The 17,003-nt window shown below is 53.1% G+C and overlaps 1 protein-coding gene across 4 annotated transcripts in view; it reads left to right on the forward strand.

Annotated features, from left to right (window-relative positions):
- Positions 1-3,259: 3,259 nt before the first annotated feature.
- The window catches only part of LOC112617149 (ras-related protein Ral-B), a 53,139-nt gene continuing 39,395 nt past the window's right edge, over positions 3,260-17,003 (forward strand). Inside the window, exon 1 of one of the 4 annotated variants that reach the window (XM_025373888.1) lies at positions 3,260-3,315. The gene's annotated coding sequence lies outside the window, so the exon portion shown is untranslated. Of the gene's footprint in view, positions 3,316-14,805; positions 15,033-17,003 lie in introns of those variants that run through there. The other 3 variants (XM_025373886.1, XM_025373887.1, XM_025373885.1) reach the window with 3 other exon arrangements.

The following is a 17,003-nucleotide window of genomic DNA, read 5'->3' on the forward strand; positions in this document are numbered from 1 at the left end:
AATCACTGTGAGACAGAAGATGTGTGCTGTGTGCTGTGGCTGGGGCATGCGTGGCTGCAGCTGCCGCCAAGTAGGAAGGGCCCCTGCAGTGCCTCCATCCTGCAGCCCTGACTTTCTTCCCAAGTGCAGTGGGGTGGGGGCAGGGGGGAGTGTCTTGGGTCAAGGGGCTCTCCAGGCAGCTCTGCCTCCTCCATAGTCCTCCAGGCCCCCTTTACTTGAAGAATAAGCAACTAGCCCTATGGCAGTCAGTTCTAAGGGAGAGGGGCCTGAAGTGTCAGCAAGAGTCAGAGCCAGGCACCTGGCAGAGCCGTGAGGGGCAGAGGCAATGGTGATGGGAGCCAGTGAGACCAGAGCATGTGTCAAATCTCCCCTCTGATCATTTTGGAACAAGTGCAGTGAGCTGGAGTTGGAAGTGTTCCCAAATCGTAATCATCTAGGGTCTTCGTCTGTCTCTTCTCCGGGTTAGTTTGGCAGCGGATGTGAGGGAGGTGCTCTTCATCAGTCACTGGGCTCATGAATGGTCTTCATTTCCCGAATCCTTCTGCATCGTTCTCTGAATTCGGCAGGGGCACGTCTCCCCGGGCTGACGGCTGGGGCTCCGGGTGCATCTGGCTGCAGCAGTCCGGGAGGGGGCCCAGGCTGCATGCAGATCTCGAGTGGGTCTCAGAGAAAGAGAAACACAGGCCCCACATACATGTGCACACACACACGGACATGAACATGGGTACGAAGCATGTGTGCTCCACACACTGACTTCATTGGGAACACTGACCCCAGCTGCAGAGAGACCAGAGCAAGGGCTAAGGGAGGCCGTGTGAAGGAGCGCCCAGCCCTGGGAGGGCGCCTGGGAGGAGAAGTGAGTCATTGACCAGTGGCCATGGTGGGGATCACCTTGCTGAGCTATCTCTGGAGCCTGAGGTCACAGGGTCTCTCACGCTGGCCCCTCAAGTTCCTGGGAAGGGTTTTGACAGGGAAGTTGTCCGCAAGCGCTTTCCGTCCCTGGAACACTGCCTAGCCTGCTCAGAATGTCCCATGTCCGTGGCAGGCTTGGTGTTCCTCCTGCCATTCTAGGCTCTCTGCTGCCCCTCCTGTCCCCTCCTCTCCCCTCCCCTCCCCTCCCCTTCTCTTTTTTTTCTTTCTTTTCTTTTTTAAAATAGAGATAGGATCTCTTTATATTTTCCAAACTGGTCTCAAACTTCTGGGCTCAAGCAATCCTCCCACCTTGGCCTCCCAAAGTGCTGGGATTACAGGTGTGAGTCACCGCGCCCAGTAATTTGTGTAAGTATAGCTCGGACTCTCTACTAAACCGCCTAGTCTTGCCAGTCACTTCCCGGGCTTTCCTGCCTCCCGGCCTTCCTTTATCTCAGTCCCTGCTGCCTGGAATGCTCTAGTTCTCTCTGTCTCTCCCTCTTTTGTGTTTTTCAGAATCCTCATTGTTTTTTAAGCCCACTCAAGCTCCACCTCTCCCAAGAAACATCGGGGGCCTACTTTAGTCAAAGAAGACTCTTAGCTCTGAAGTTCTGAAGTTCTCTTCCCCTGAGGCTTCAGTTTCCTTACCTGTAAAAATGAGACAATACCATGTCATGGTTTGTTGTGAACATTCCCTGTGATGACCTTCATAACAGTGGCCAGCACACAGTAGGTGCTCAGTGAAATCCTCATTCCTTTCCTGCTCTACGCCAGGTACAAAAATACAGATGTGAGATGCAGCCCCTGGCCTCTCGGGAGGGAGCAGGGCTGGGGTGGAGGAGGCCTGGGCAAGGGGTTCCATACCTACCCAGGGAAGGGAAGGGATGGCAGGAAGCCTTTGAGAGGACCTGCTACTGGGCTGGGTTTGAAGGACAGTTAGAGGACGTCGGGAGCACCTGAGGAGCAGGAGTATGGTGAGGCAGTGGGACAGGAGGAGGACAGGCTGGGAGGATGGGAGCCGGGTGGTGGGAGAGGCTGGGTGCTGGGCACTGTTGGCGGCAGTGGGAGAGAAGACGGGAGCCTGGACTTTATGAAGAGGTGAGGAAGTCACTGAAGGAGTTGAGGGTGGGGGCAACAAGTGGGAGAGGCTGAGCCAGGAGAGGTGGCTCAGTGGCCTGCAAGGGTGGGTGGGGACCAGTGGAAGGCAGGCCTGACTCAGGCTTAGTCAGAGATCCCGGTCCCAGGTCCCCTGCCCCTCCCCACCGCAGCATCACAGCACCCTTCCTGGGATAAAAGGTGGAAAATGCGAGTTTGCTGTTTGGTGCTGCCCTTGAACTTGTCCGGGCAGGGAGGGTGACGGCCCTTCCTGAAGGCCGCCCATGTCCGGGCCCTGCTCAGTCTCCATCTCCTTGCACCCACGGTGGTAACCAAGCTCCCCACCCTGACACCTGGCTTGCCTTTCCTGGGGCGGTTTCTCCCTCAGGGACTTCGCTCCTCTGTTCAGCCTCTGCTATTTGCACAGCCCCTCAGCTGAGTCGGTTTCAAGTGAGCAGAGCGCACAGGGGCTTTGAACACCAGCCACGCGGGGCCAGGGAGGAGGGCAGGGAGGAGGAGGGCGGCAAAGGCAGCCACGGGCTCCACGTGTTTCTCTGGATGCCCCCACTCCTCCAGGCACCCCGTGAGGGTCTGTTTTGGCCCCTGTTGTGCCCTGATTCCCAGCACCATGCCTGGGCAACCGTTAAATGGATGCTTATTGAACGCCAGGGTCGCTGTCTCCAAGTCCCAGGTGTATCGCGGGTGGCCAGTACCTGCCTCCGCCTTGGATGCCCCTCCCCCACCGCAGTAGTCTAATTGCCCAGGATGTGGGGCAGGGGCAGAGCGACAAGGGTCGGGGAGATGACCCTCTCCACCTTCCCCTCCGCAAGGCCTTCTGCCGCAGTCTCACTGTGTCCTCCTCCGTGCATTCTGAGAGATAAGTGAGACTGGGAGTGTGGGCCCAGGTGACCTACGACTGTTTGCGGGGCATGGGGCAGTCAGGAGGGGCGTGGCCTCCACTCCATGCCTCTGAAATGTGCTGGCCTTGATCTGGAAATTGCTCATTTTTCTTACCACTGAGCTTGGCAGCCATTGGGGAATTTCTGGAGGGAGGGGGATCCTGGAAGGAAACCACCACCGTGGGACCTGTTGTTCCCCCAGAAGCCCAAACACAAAGAGAGGATGCAGTGGAGGTGGTGCTGCAGAGGGGGCTGTTTTTCCCTTAAGAACAAGCCGCCTCATGTCGGAAAAAGGAAGGCCGTTATCCTTTCATCTCGTTTTTCCCCTCCAACCCCGGGTCTGTGTGTGGGATTTCAGCAGCGGGAGAGCGGGTGGCAGGAGGAGGTCTCTGCACGAAACAGCAGCAGTCAGGTGGGTGCCCTCCCTCCGTGTGGATTTCCCTTCGAAGCCCCACAGTGACCTTGTGACTTTCCTGTTGTTATCCTCATTTGCCAAATGAAGTTCAGAGAGGTAAACAGACTTGCCTGGGGTCACACAGCATGTACTCATGGAGCTGCTATTTTTCCCCTATTTTGTTTTGTGTGTGTGTGTTTTTTTTTTTTTAAGGAGACAGGGTCTCCTTCTGTCATCCAGGCTGGAGTGCAATGGCATGATCTTGGTGCACTGCAACCTCCACCTCCCAGATTCAAGTGGTCCTCCCACCTCAGTCTCCTGAGTAGCTGGGACTACAGGTGCATGCCACCACATCTGGCTTTTTTTTTTTTTTTGTATTTTGTAGAGACAGGGTTTCACCATGTTGCTCAGGCTGGCTGGTCTCCAACTCCTGGGCTCAAGGATCCCCCTGCCTTGGCCTCCCAAATTGCTGGGATCACAGGTGTGAGCCACTGTACCTGGCAGGAGCTGCTATTTGAATCCAGGTCTCTGTGGCACCAAAGTCATGTTGAAGCGTCCCCCTGGATGGGAAGAATGGCAGGCCTACACAGACCTACTATCCCCAGTCTTGTTCTAGATCATTCCAGGCCTTCCCTCCATCAGAGCTTACTGTTTCCATGACCTCCTGGGTGTCTTCCCTGTCATGCCTTCTCCTGCATGTGCTGCTGAGTCAGTGTGAGGTTGGCTTCTGGGCACCTGGGTGAGTGTGTGGGGACTTCGGGAGACAGCATCTGGTGGGATTTCAGGCTGCCACCCACTCAGCCTTTGGGTGGACAGAGAGAGCTAGGTTTGGGGGGGCAGGAAGCCTATTGCTAGGAACTGGGAACAGGAGCAAAGTCGGTGCCTACAGCTGGAAAGGAGGCAGCAGTCACAAGGACCCCAGATCCACTGTCACGGGGTGTGCGTTTGTCCTTAGTCCTGTGGGAGCTGATGGGCAGGTTAACTTGGATGCACCAGCAGAAAGCCACAAGGCTGAGACTGCCCGGTGGTGAGAATCATGCAACATGTGTCTGGCCTCCTGCCTCCCACTCCCCCAGAAGGGCTCATCCTTGAGCCTGTGCAAGGGGAGAACAGGAGTGGCCCTGGCTGTAAATAATCCCCAAGTGCCACAAGGCCCAAGGTCCCCTGCAGGAAGAGAAACAGCCTGTTTGCCTCCTAAGAGCCAGAAGACCAGGGGAGAAAGCTCAGGAGAGAATCTAGTTCACAGGGTGAACATCCATGGAGTGCCTGCTATGAGCGGGGCTCGAAGGTGTGTGGATCCAAAGAGGAAGGAAACAGCCCCCTCACACCCTTAGGATGGCTGCTATTAAAAGAGCAGAGAGGGCCAGGCACGGTGGCTCATGCTTGTAATCTCAGCACTTTGGGAGGCCAAGGTGGGTGGATCACCTGAGGTCAAGAGTTTGAGACCAGCCTGGCCAACATAGCAAAACCCCGCTGCTACTAAAAATATAAAAATTAGCTGGGCTTGGTGGTATGCACCTGTAATGCCAGCTACTTGGGAGTCTGAGGCAGAAGAATCACTTGAACCCAGGAGGCGGAGGTTGCAGTGAGCTGAGATCGTGCCATTGTACTCTGGCCTGGGCAACAAGAGCGAAACTCCATCTGAAAAAAAAAAAAAAAAGCAGAGAAGAGCAACTGTTGGAGGACATGGAGAAATTGGAACCTTTGTGCACTGCGGGTGGGAATGTGTAATGGTGCAGTTGCTATGGAAAACAGTATGATGGTTCCTCAAAAAATGAAGCAGAATTAACATAAGATCTGGCAGTTCCACTTCTGAGTGTATACCCGACAGAATTGAAAGCAAGGTCTCAGAGATATTTGCAAACCCACATTCACAGCAACATTCTCACGATAGGCCAGAGATGGAAGCGACCCGTGTCCATGGGCAGGTGAGTGGATAAACAGAGTATGACACACGCGATGGAATGATTCCTCAAGCTTCAACAAGGAAGGAAGGACAGGCCATGACATAGGTGAACCTTGAGGACATTATGCTAAGTGGAATAAGCCAGTCATGAAAGGACAAATACTGTATGATTCCACTGTTACCCGGTACCTGGAGTAGTTAAATTCACAGAGACAGAAAGTCAATTGGTGGTTGCCAGGGGCTGGGGGCACAGGAGGGAAGGGGATTGAGTGTTTAATGGGTGTAGAGTTTAGAGTTCTGGGGTGGATGGTGATGATGGCTGCATGACACTGGGAATTTTCTTCATACCACTGAACTATACACTTAACAGCTAAGATGGTGACTTTTATGTCATATATATTTTACCACAATTAAAAATAATTTTAGGCCGGGCACGGTGGCTCACACCTGTAATCCCAGCACTTTGGGATGCTGAGGTGGGCGGATCACAAGGTCAGGAGATCGAGACCATCCTGGCTAACATGGTAAAACCCTGTCTCTACTAAAAATACAAAAACAAAATTAGCCGGGCGTGGTGGTGGGCACCGGTTGTCCCTGCTACTTAGGAGGCTGAGGTGGGAGAATGGCGTGCATGCAGGAGACAGAGCTTGCAGTGAGCCAAGATCACACCACTGCACTCCAGCCTGGGCAACAGAGCAAGACTCTGTCTCAAATAATAATAATAATAATTTTAAAATTAAAACAAAACAAAAAATAAAGTGGCCTGGTGTAGTGGCTCATGCCTGTAATCCCAGCACTTTGGGAGGCTGAGGTGGGAGGATCACTTGAGGCCATGAGTTTGAGACTAGCCTGGGCAACACAGCAAGACCCCATCTGTTTTTTTAAAAAGTAAATAAAACAATAAAGAAAATGGACATGGACTAACTGGCTCTCAGGGGCCAAATTGGCATGGAGCCCTTGGCATTGTATTATGTAATCTTCCCATCAACCTCTGTGAGAGAGCTCCCTTCGTTCTGATGCAGAAACAGTGGCTCAGAGGCATGACTTTTTTCGCCCAAGGCTTTCACTGGTCTTTATGTCTTAGGTGAGCACTGATTCGGTGCATTGTGCTGGGTTATAACATTGGCACTCCGTCTGCCAGGGCTTCTGATTTCAGCTGGGAGCCCTCATGCACTCAAAACAACAGAAGAGGAAAGGGCCATGTAATTGGTTGTGAAAATGTGTGGACAGATGAGGGAGGCCTGAGTCATCAAGAAGGCTTCTAAGAGGAGGAAGTGGGAGAAGTCCAGAGGCTATGTCTGGGCCACCACTCTTGCCCCAGCCCTTACCAGGACTCTGCTGGGTGGGAACAGGCTGTGTGGGATTCCTCAGGAGAAGGGCACATGCCTCTGGAGCCATGGGGAGGAGCAGGGCCTGGGGAGCACCTCCTTCCATCCTCCTGGTGCAGGAGAGCTGCCACACACTGCCTCATTGGAGTCCCCAGCTGTCCTCACTGGGGGACTTCTCGTACCTGGGAAGGGAGTCCCTCTGTCTGAGAGCTGTTTCTTGGGCCTGCCACTCTGGCCTCCCCTCTCAGCAGCCGGGGAATTTGACGCTGTTGGTGGGTGTGGGCCCCTGAGATTTGCCCACCTGGAGATTCCTGGGCCTGGGTAGGGTTGTCAGATTTTGCAAATAAAAATACAACATGCCCAGTTAAATTTGAATTTTAGATATAATTTCAGATTTCATTCTTCATATAAGTATGGCCCCTGTATTGCGTTGGTCTTTCATGTGGCAACTCTAGTCTTAGGGTTGTGTCCACTAGAGAAGGGGTAGCAGATGATGCTCTGGGTGTTCCAGGACCTGCTGACCCTAGACAGGAACAGGGCCTGCCACAGACATTGTTTGTATTAGTCTGTTCTCACACTGCTATAAAGAACTACCCAAGACTGGGTAATTTATGAAGAAAAGAGGTTTAATTGACTCGCAGTTCCACAGGCTGTACAGGAACTATGGCTGGGGAGGCCTCGGAAAACTTACAATCATGGCAGGAGGTGAAGGGGAAGCAGGCACATCTTCACATGGCAAGAGGAGAGAGAGAGAAAAGGGGGAAGAGCCACACACTTGCAAACAACCAGATCTTGTGAGAACTCACTATCATGAGAACAGCAAGGGGGAAATCCGCGCCCATGATTCAATCACCTCCTACCAGATTCCAACCCCAAATTGGAGATTGCAATTCCACGTGAGATTTGGGTGGGGACGCAGAGCCAAATCATATCACTGGACATCCCCAATGGAAAATGGGGAATCACCCTTTGATCCCCAACCCAGAGATGTGCATTTTAATGGCTTGGTAGTCTTACCTCCTGGTGGAGCTAGGGTCTGGGGACTTCTCAGCTATGTCCTTTTACCCCCCACACCACCCCGCATTCCTCGAACCTCTGACCCTTTGGCCTTGCCCTGTTCTCTGGAGCGGATGCAGGAAAGGAATGGGGCTGTCTATAACCAAAGCCACAATTTAAAAAATGCTGCTCATAAAAATTCACAAGGGTAGGGTTTGGCATTTGTGGGTGGGACAGGGTGACAGAGGCTGCCTGGGGCTTTGCTGAGGGGCCAGTCCCAGTCCTGGGGTGGCCCATGGCACTGCCCCTCCTGAGGGCTGGAGGAGGAAGGGGGATGGGCTTGGGAGACAGAGGGGCATCCACTTTCCCTTTGAAGTGCACCCCACCCCCCATCCTAGAATCAGCCTCCAGCAGTAAGCGGTGACTAAAGGGCCCTGAGGCTTCTGTAACCTCTTGACTCTCTGAGACCCGGGGTCTCCTCTGTGAAGTGAGGATTGCTGTGAGGGGCCAGGAGAGCACAGCTGAACGTCTAACAGTGCCAAGCCTGCCACCAACATCCTTTCCTTCCTCCTCCCCCTTCCTAACTCAGGTCTTCATGTCCTCTTTGTCTGTCTGTCCAGCCATCCAGAGCTGACTGGCTGCTAACATCGTGTGCATCTGCAGATCAGGGGCCGAGGACCTGGATCCGCCTGGGTGCGGTCAGCATGTAGGATGGGTGAGCTGCAGGTGTGGCTGTGGTTCTCCAGGGTGCTCTGACGTTTCAAGGACAGCAGAGGTCACGGGGAGTCTGAAGAAGAGCCTGTGGCTGAGTGCAGTCCCCGCTGCGTCTGTTGTTGAGGCGGCATCCAGGGAAGCCTTGTGATGCTATCAAGAGGACAGCTTAGCTGGGGAGGGAGGGAGGGGGCCAAGCAGGGTCCTGTCATGCTCTTGGATGAGGTTGGCTTCCTGGTAGGCTGCAAATCATATTTCACTTTGGAAAGAGCTCAGTGCAGAATCTAGACACTTGAATCTCATTTTCTCTCACAATGGAGTACTTTGCAGCTGTCACCCTGTGGCGGCTTTTATCTGGTTACCTGGAGGTCGGTACCAGATCTGCAGCAGTTGTTCCTGTGCAGGTTGTGGGAAGCACAGAGCATGCGTCTGCGGGAAGAGGGAAGGGGGAGGACATGAGCGGGCATGCAGTTGGGATGAGCAATAGTGAGGAAGGCGTATGTCTCAGTTACAAGACAGATTTGACTTCATTTCTGGGAGATAACTCTGTGTAAACTATGACGGCAGAAAGATAAGCCCAGCTAATTAAATAATTTAAAATTGAAATGGAAATGCATGAGTTTTTTTCCTAATGTGTTTCCCGAGTAGACTTGCTCCTGTTGGAAGATGAAAGCTGCTTCTTTAGTGAATGACTTGGGCCTCTGACTTTCTTGTGCAGGTTGTTTTTTGTGAGGCGGAGTCTCGTGCTGTGTCATCCAGGCTGGAGTGCAGTGGCTGGATCTCAGCTCACTGCAAGCTCCGCCTCCCAGGTTCACGCCATTCTCCTGCCTCAGCCTCCGAGTAGCTGGGACTACAGGCGCCCGCCACCACGCCCGGCTAGTTTTTTTTTTGTATTTTTAGTAGAGACGGGGTTTCACCATGTTAGCCAGGATGGCCTCGATCTCTCTGACCTCGTGATCCACCCGCCTCGGCCTCCCAAAGTGCTGGGATTACAGGCTTGAGCCACCGCGCCCGGCCCGGGCCTCTGACTTTCTAAGAGAGCAATTCCCAGGAACATCTGGTGAGTGCCTGCTGGTTGGCTGGGATGTAGGGACCGCCTTGAGAGATGGTGATGGGGAAAGAGAAGCCCTCAATACCACGCTTAGGGAAAAGTGGTTTTTAAAGTCCCTCGTAAGTCTGTTATAGTGGCAATAACTAAACTGAGAAACAGAGTCAAGCTTTTGAATATGTTTGGGAATCAGTAAAGGGCAAGAGCTTTTTTTGGTAGCTGCCTGCAAAAGGCTGCAAGGAAAGGAAGACTCGGGGCTACTGCTCAGGCTCTCCATGAGGGTTCATGCGACGCATTGTCCCACGCGACGTATTGTCCTTACCTGGTGCTTTGCGTGAGAACTCAGGAGTCTGAGCTTTTTTTGGACGAGGGGTAGATCCCTCCATCCTAGTGATGTGAATTAAAGGTCTGAGGTCCTCCCCTGAAGACCTCCCACGGCCTAGAACTTCAGGTTTTCATCAAGTGCCTAGGAAGGAGTAGGAATGGAGCTGTAACTAGCCATTTATTCCTGCATGTGAATCAGCCTGTGCAACCTGTGCCTGAGAACAGGACCAGACAGCAGGAAGTGAGGCGAGAACATCTGGGCACTGAGGGGTGGCGAAACACAGATGGGAAAGCTGAGAAAGGACTGAGGGCGAGCTCCTCTTGCTGTGGCTGCTCGGAATAGCGTCTGTCCAGAACCATCAGCAGGTGAGAATGGCTGTTCCCCTGTCTGTAGATTGGCAGCCTTTTTTCTTTTCTAATTGATGCGGTCAACAAAGATCAAATGCCCACAGGGATGCCCACAGAAGCTTGCCGGGCCTCTTTCTAATAATACCATCTATGTATACACGCCTGCCAGCTCATGGAAGGAAGTCTCTACTGCTGGCTAATGTTCTGGGAAATTCAAACCCTCCCCCATTTCCTTCCTGGCTTTTGAGTACCCATGTCCCTGGTGTCAAAGCACCTCTGGGAATCTAAACTTCAAACCTTGCCTCTGGTTCCTCTGGGGTTTGGAGGAAGACTGTTCTGTTTAGTCTTCAGCTCTCTTGCTCCCTTCCTCCTGCAATCTCTCCAAATCTGTGATCTGAGAGCTGATTACCCTCTCTAGCCCTCTGGACCCCACTGTGCATGGACCCCCGGAACAGGGTCCTAACCTTGGTTCCACATCCACCCCTCACAGCCCAATCTCCTCACCACAGCCGGAGTAATTTTGTTTTCTTTTTTTCTGACAGCTTCTTGCTCTGTTGTCCAGGCTAGAGTGCAGTGGCACGATCTCAGCTTATTGCAACCTCTGCCTCCTGGGCTCAACCTCCACCTCCTGGACTCACTCAACCTCCTACCTCAGCCTCCCTGGTAGCTGGGACCACAGGTGTGCACCACTGTCTGCCTAATTTATATATATATATATATTTTTTTTTTTTTTTGAGACAGAGTTTCGCTCTGTTGCCCAGGCTGGAGTGCAGTGGCCGGATCTCAGCTCACTGCAAGCTCCGCCTCCCGGGTTTACGCCATTCTCCTGCCTCAGCCTCCTGAGTAGCTGGGACTACAGGCGCCCACCACCTCGCCCGGCTAGTTTTTTGTATTTTTTTTAGTAGAGACGGGGTTTCACCGTGTCCAGGATGGTCTCGATCTCCTGACCTCGTGATCCGCCCGTCTCGGCCTCCCAAAGTGCTGGGATTACAGGCTTGAGCCACCGCACCCGGCCTTAAATTTTTTATAGAAATGGGGTCTCACCATGTTGCCCAGGCTGGTCTTGAACTCCTGACCCCGAGATTCGCCCTCCTTGGCCTCTCAAAGTGCTGGGATTATAGGCATAATCCATGCCTGACCCAGAGTGATCTTTTTAAAACCAAAATCAAAGCATGTCAGCCTCCTGGCTTGAACCTCGTGTTAGTTCTTTTTTTTTTTTTTGAGATGGAGTCTCGCTCTGTCGCCCAGGCTAGAGTGCAGTGGCGTGATCTTGGCTCACTGCAACCTCTGCCTCCTGGGTTCAAGCAATTCTCTGTCTCAGCCTCGCGAGTAGCTGGGATTACAGGCATCCGCCACCATGCTTGCCTAATTTTTTTATATTTTTAGTAGAGATGGGGTTTCACCATGTTGGCCAGGCTGGTCTCGGACTCCTGACCTCATGATCCACCTACCTCGGCCTCCCAAAGTGCTGTGATTACAGGCCTGAGCCACCTCGCCCATCCGTGTTAGTCCATTTTGTGTTGCTATAAAGAAATACCTGAGACTGGGGAATTGATAAAAGAGGCTTAATTATTAATTAGCTCATGTTTCTGCAGGCTGTACAGGAGGCATAGCGCTGGCATCTGCTCCTGGGGAGGCTTCAGGAAGCTGCCAGTCATGGTGGAAGGCATCGTGGGAGCAGGTGCATCACATACTGAGAGCGGGGATAAGAATAGGCGGGGAGGTGCCACGCACTCTTAAACAACCGGACCTCATGTGAGCTCAGAGCAAGAATTCACTCACTGCCAAGGGGCTAGCACTAAGCCATTCATGAGGGATCTGCCCCCGTGATCAAAACCCACCCCCACCAGGCCCCGCCTCCAACAGTGGGGATTACATTTCAACGTGAGATTTGGAGGGGACACATGTCCAAACCATATCAAACCTCTTCAACAGTTTCCACCGCACTAGGAGTCAATTTCAAACTCCTCCATGTAAGCGAGAAGCCCCTGCATCATCTGGCTCTTGCCGTGTGTGACTTACTTTCCCCTGTTCATGGTTCCAGGCCTCCTGGCCATTCTCAGCAGTACCAAGCTTTCTTCTGCCTCAGAACTTTGCACAGGCTTATGCCTCTGCCTGAAATACTCTCCTGACCTTCCTCCCACCCCCAACTTTTGCCAAGATTGATTTTTCTCATCCTTGAGGTCCTAGCTTAAATGTCACCTCCCAAGAGAGATCTTTTTTGACCACCCATCTAAAATAATTTGTAATGACGTAATTTGTAATTATCGGGGTGCTTGTCTGTTTACTGGCCTCTTCTCAGTCCTTTTGTCTGAGTTGTTCACCTTGCATCAGTCAGAGCAGGCTAAGCTATGTGCAGTAACAAACAATTCCCACATCATAGTGTCTTCAAACCGTTAAGGGCTTATTTCTCAGTCATTCTAAATGTCCATCGCAGGTTGGCAGGGGGCCTGTGTGCTCATTGTAGAAACCCTGACTGATGGAGCAGTCACATTTTCTAACATTCTCAGTAGCCATACCAAGAACAAGAGAGCTCTGGAGGGTCTTATACTGGCAATTAACTTCTCCAGCCTATAAATGATTTATGTGTCATTTCTGCTCACAAGTGATCAGTTAGAGCTAGTCACATGGCTCCACCCAACTACAGGGTTAGGAAGTTCCCAGTGCTCAGAAGAGAGGAGTAGAAATGTTTGTCACACAGCACTAAAGACTCCCACAGTAATCAATAAGTAGAAGGATGTATTCCTGCTGCTCAAGCCCCTGGCTCTGCTGGGAGTCAGAGTTCTGGCAGGAAAACTCAGCCGACAAGAGGTCCCCTGAGACCTGGAATGAGCCATCTTAGAGGCAGCTGAGGCTGGTGGCCTCTTGGTGCCCTTTTCCTGTTGGGACACGTTTCCCCTATTGGTGTCCTGTATGATACTGTCCCACCGAAAGGGTCCTGCCACTCCTGTCTGACTCTACCACACAGCTCAGGGTCTGGCATATCCGGGATCTGAACAGATGATCCTGCTGGAGGAGTCCCAGTAGGACCCCTCCGAGTTCTAGGCAGGCAGAGAATGAATGCAGCATTTCTCAGAAAGCCCCGTGCATCCTGTTACCAATGCAAAGGAATGGCACTTCAGCACCCCAGGAAAGGTGGGGAAACCTCCTGCAGCTGCTGTGAGTCCTGGGGGCTGGGGGCAGGTGGGAACAGGAGAATCCTGGCCTGTGACCTGATTTCTGACCCTGTTCCCTCAACTACAGTACCCTTTTCACTTGGGTAGGCCGCTGCAGCTGCTCTCCTCTCTATACTTGCGTTTGACAAAGGGTACCACCACAGCAGGCCCTTTCCACCAGGCTGCATGCGGTCACACTTGATACAGATGGGTTTTGGGAGATAAGGCTGTGCCAGGTTGGTGATCATGCACTTGACTGTACATCGTGGCCTCTGGTGGCAATCACTGTGTAAGCTCACATTCGTGAGGCACTCACCAAGTTCCTACCACTGTTACTGAGAGCTCTATGTGGACTTTCATGTACATCTTCATACCGATAGCGTGGAGGTGCTGCTATTGGGCAGTTGGTGAAACTAAAGCCCACAGAAGTAGTTTCCTAATTAAGTAACTGCTAGTCATAAGGTAGAGCCCTCCTTTAATCCAATGGTTCCAGACTCCAAACCTGTGCACTTAATTGTTACTCCATAAGAAAAGGTTTGGGTCTGATTCCTCTTCTAGGCTATAAATACTAGGGAGCTTCCTCTTTGAGAAGCCTCCTACCCCATCTCCTTACGGTGCCTAGCAAAGTGTCTGTCATACAATTAGCACTCAATAAAAGTTTTAAATGTGAATGAGAATGGTAAAAACAGAATACTTCAAATAGTAGGCTAACACTAAGATATTCTTCTGATTGCACTTTTTTTGTTAAGCTGGTCATTTAAGACTAAGGTAAAGCTTCTGTGCTTTTTGATATAGATGCTGATGGAGGGACTGGATCTGGTAGATACATAGCAATCTGATCATGGCCCAAAGTCTCCAGTATAGTACACATGCATCCTAACTTATAATGATTAACAATGAAATAATTAATTCCACTGTGCTAGCAGCCATGGATATCACATTGCATAAGAGATAGTTCTCTCTTCCTTAGAGATAAGAGAGGCGGACATTTAAACTGTTAGTTGCGATGCCTTGTGACTCGCATGAGGTCGCATGGTCACAAAACCTGTGGAGGCGGAGGTGGTTAGGGAGGAAAAATCCACCGAGATGAAGCTGTATTGGATACAAAATCACACGTTCTCGGGTTTTGGCAGGAGAAAACCTGTTGGCCGGGAGCTTGACCACTGCATTTCCAGACTCGAGGCTGTGGCTGGGGTGGGATTCTGGCCCTTGTAGGCGGCCTGGGTCCAGTCACCGCGATGCACTCAGTAACTCCATTACTGCTGATGGGATGTCATCAGCGAAGCGAGTGGTGGCGGCAGGTGGAGTCCCGCCCCAGGACCCTCTGGCGGCGTCCCCATCGCCGCGCTCGAGCACTCTTCGCCGCCTCGTAATTTTCTTCTGTTTCTGTATGATCAGGTCTGTCCTTCGCTTTTGCTTTCCATTACTTCGTCCTGGCCCTGGCCTGAATCCCACAACTGGCGCCCCTACCTTTCCCGCCCGCACCCGCCCTCAGCACCGGCGGGCAGCTACACCACTGCCGCAGGGTTACGAGCTCCGTGTCGGCGGGGGCAAAGAAGGAAACAGAGGGGGGCGGGGCAGGCGCGCCGGGTCCGCCCCCCCTGCCTAAGGCAGCTTCTCATTGGCGAAACCTCATCCCCGGCCGCCCGCTGCTTGGAAAACCCGCCTCGGATTGGCTGACAGCCCCTCGACGGGCGTGGTTTCCGACGAGAGGGCAAGAACGGAAGCGAAGGCGCGCTCTCGAAAGGAGGGGTTGCCTAGGCGACGCCGGGGGCGCGCTCGGGGGGTGGGAAAGCGAGCCGGGCTACTCAATGACAAATCGGCGTAGGACCGCTGGGGTCCGGCCCCGGGAGGGGGCGGGGCGCGTTTAAGAGCGGCTGGCCGGGTGCGGACGGCGGAGGCGGCTGGACTGGTCTCTGGTAAGGGCGCGGCGCCCGCGGGCTCCGGGCGGGGTGGGGCGCGGGCTGCGGAGTGGGGTACGCCGCGCGCCCGCAGCGTCTTGATCTCTCCGTGCCGGGCTGTGGCCGGGAGGCGGCAGGACACGTCGCGTCCCGAGGCCGGCGGAGGGCGACGCCCGGGCAGCGGCCCCGCTCCGCTCCAGGGGGCTCCCTGGGGGAGTCTCGGCCTCCCGGGCTGCCTGGGGCTGAGGAAGCGGGGGCGGCCTCCGCCTCTCCCTTGTCGCCGCGGTTCCTTCACTATCCCGCAGATGGCTCTGCTTCCACTTCCTGCCGCGGGCCTCCCGCCCGGGACCGTCCACTTCCTCAGTCCTCCGGCTGCAGCTTGGGCAGGGTCAGGGCTGGGAAGTGTTGCAAAAACTTACTGCCCTCGGAACTTGCACGCGCCGTGAACTGGGCGGTGTTCCTGAAGGGCTTCGGTTTGCTGGTTTTGTTTTGGTCCTGTCTAGCAAATGAGCATAAAGTTATTTCTCCCCCAGCCTCCTCCCCGTTCCTTTCTGATAGGGGCCAGCGGCGAAGGGGCTTCTAAGGGGAAGCGCCTGGACTGGGCATCGCCGCCCCGGTTTTCGCCACCTGTGGGGGTGTGAGGTTATCCGTGCTCGGTGGAGGGCTGCGGGGCGCGGAGCTTGTTGCGTCCACACTGCTTGCGTGAGCAGTGTCCTCTCCGTGCTCATTTCCAACGAGAAACGTTGGAACTTCGGTGGGTGTTCTTGTCAGGTGAGTCTTCGGGAGAGAAGTGCTTGTGCCTGGCGGACTGAGTGAATTGGCCGTGGAAGAGACTTGGCTGATTGCTCATCTGGGTTAACTGTGACTCGTCTTCAGCTCTTGTAGAACAGTGCACTTTCTGCTCTGTCCTGGTTTTCTAACCTCATTTCTTCTGAAGTTTTGGGGATGGATGGTGGGCACGGAGTATCAGAGGGGATAGTGAATCTTTCAGAGGTGTCAGTGACTGATGTTCAAAGCAGAGCCATAAGATGGTTGGATGTCAAAGCTCAGAAGAGGTCAAGGCTCAGAAATGGGGCGACCATGAAAGGTAGCACTGCATATTGGGAAAAACAGGAGGGGTGAGTTTGAAGACCTAGGTTTGATGCAGGTTCTGAGAGTTTACCAGTGTTGTGATGTGGAGCACGATCTTTCCGCCTCTGAGCTCCAGAGTCAACAACTGTAGAGGGGCGATGATAGTTACCCTAATTGTTAGGATTAAACGAAATGGGAACGGGGGAGAAGGCGGCCAGGGAGACATGTTTTTGGTGTGTGGTTTTAGTTGTCAGCCGGCCTGCTTTATTCTGACCATATCTGGGGCTTTCCTTCCTTGCCCATTCACATTGCTTTCCGTTGGAAACAGCACTCTTTTCGGAGATCTCAGCCAGATTTCCCTCTACCCGAGGAGTAGAACATTTTCCCAGGATTGTCTGTGGACAATAGTGTAAGTTATTAGATATCTTTTGGGAACTTGGGACCTAGACCATAAGGATAGAGAAACATGATTTAAAGTCTTTCATGGCATATGAAAAGATTTTGGTGAAAAATGAGAGTAGGAAAGTTCTAAATTCTTGCCTTGGCTGAAGATGGCTTGAGATTCCATGAAAAATTTTAAGCCTGAGAATTGAGATAATCTTTCTTTTTTTTTTTTTGGGAGGCGGGATCTTGCGCTATTTCCCAGGCTGGCGTGGAGTGGTGCGATCACCGCTCACTGCAGCCCGGACCTCCCAGGCTCAGGTGATTCTCCCACCTCAGCCTCCCGAGTAGCTGGGACTACAGGCTTGCGCCACCATGCCACGCTAATTTTTATATATTTTTTAGAGATGGGGTTTCACCGTGTTGCCCAGGCTGGTCTCGGACTCCTGGGCTCAAGCCATCCTCCCACCTTGGCCTCCCAAAATGCTGGGGATCACAGGCGTAAGCCACCCCGTCTGGCAGGGATAATCCTTTGTT

This window comes from Theropithecus gelada, unplaced genomic scaffold (genome assembly GCF_003255815.1).
Source record: "Theropithecus gelada isolate Dixy unplaced genomic scaffold, Tgel_1.0 HiC_scaffold_15884, whole genome shotgun sequence".
Classification (NCBI taxonomy): domain Eukaryota; kingdom Metazoa; phylum Chordata; class Mammalia; order Primates; family Cercopithecidae; genus Theropithecus; species Theropithecus gelada.